Source organism: Tupaia chinensis, unplaced genomic scaffold, assembly GCF_000334495.1.
Source record: "Tupaia chinensis unplaced genomic scaffold, TupChi_1.0 Scaffold000532_1, whole genome shotgun sequence".
Lineage (NCBI taxonomy): Eukaryota > Metazoa > Chordata > Mammalia > Scandentia > Tupaiidae > Tupaia > Tupaia belangeri.
In genome coordinates this window covers 8,861,437-8,862,798 of record NW_006160045.1, presented here as the reverse complement: position 1 = coordinate 8,862,798, position 1,362 = coordinate 8,861,437, and positions in this window count along the sequence as shown.

Below are 1,362 nucleotides of genomic sequence, written 5' to 3'. Positions count from 1 at the left end.
TTCCCTTTCACAATCTTCACATTTTTCTACACAAATAACCAATATATGTGGCAGTCATTCTTACCACATCCTAAGTCATTATGAACAAATCATTTTTGTGCCCTTTCACAATGGTTCTATTACTTGATAAAGAAAATTATTTAGAAATACAAGAGATAAATGTACATAATTTATATTTTTGTAGTTTTCTAATAAATCTTTTTCCTTATCAAAAGACTCTATTGTCCCCATGTGACTTGACTATTAGTATTATACAAAAAACTTATCCAAGAACTCCATTTATGTTGATGGCAAATATCTGACCATCCTAAATTTACTGTACTTAATATCTTTTCTTTTCCAATTAATTATAGACTTTTTTTTAAAATTGTCAGAAGGTGTGTGCACCTGCCAGAAAGAGACAGAGAGAGGGGAAGAAAGCGTGCTCTAATGGGATGTGGTCACACTGCAATCCCTTGTTCTCCATTTCTCCTTCCTGTCAGGATTTTGGGCGCCCATGCACATGTGCCTGGTTTGTGTTTTAAGCTGCTGGGGCCAGGATTTGAACCACGTTCAGTCATGCCTGGCTCCCTTAACCACTAGGTCATGAGGCCAGTCCTTAATTTTAGACTTTAAAATTTACAGGTTTCATTTTTCTGTATAGTAACATATTTTGAAAAACGTCTCGTGTCTCAAAAATCACCTAGAGATAATATAAAGGGAACAAATCTAATCTACAACCTGTTTGGATGCTGAGAACCTATCTCAAAAACCTCCAACAGTACCTGGCCCATAGAAATGGCCTCTCCTGAGGGGCTACCAACTTTAGCTTTGTTGTCAAATATGCTTATATCCACTATGCCAATTACGTTCACTCAGAGTCATGGAGATTCCTTATAAATATATCACGTTTTGCCTTCAAAAGCATCTAACTTGTAAATATTAAATGGCTTTCAGTGAAAAGTCAGAGGTATTAAACATCAGTAATTTTAATATACTCTTAAGATCTTTTTTCTCATTCCTTAGAACAGTGGGGAGATGTACAAATACTAATTCACTTCTCTACTAAAAGCTAAAACAGTAATACCAGGAACGGGTTTGGAGTTTGGGAGAGAATATTAGATGAATCTTCAGGAAAGTGGATTTTAACAGCTACATAAAGGAATTAGCTCCTGGAGAATTGCCTCACGTAGTTAACTGATGTTGTTTTTATGCTAATAATCAACAGAACTTAAAAAGGTTATAGTTATGATGGCTACAAAAAGGAATTAAAGAGATCCTGTAGCATACCTTGTAAACTGTGTTTCACAGAACACTACTCAGAATTTCAAGGCCAATTCCTCACAAGAGCACTGAAAGCGTCTTAACTTCATTTCTGAATGA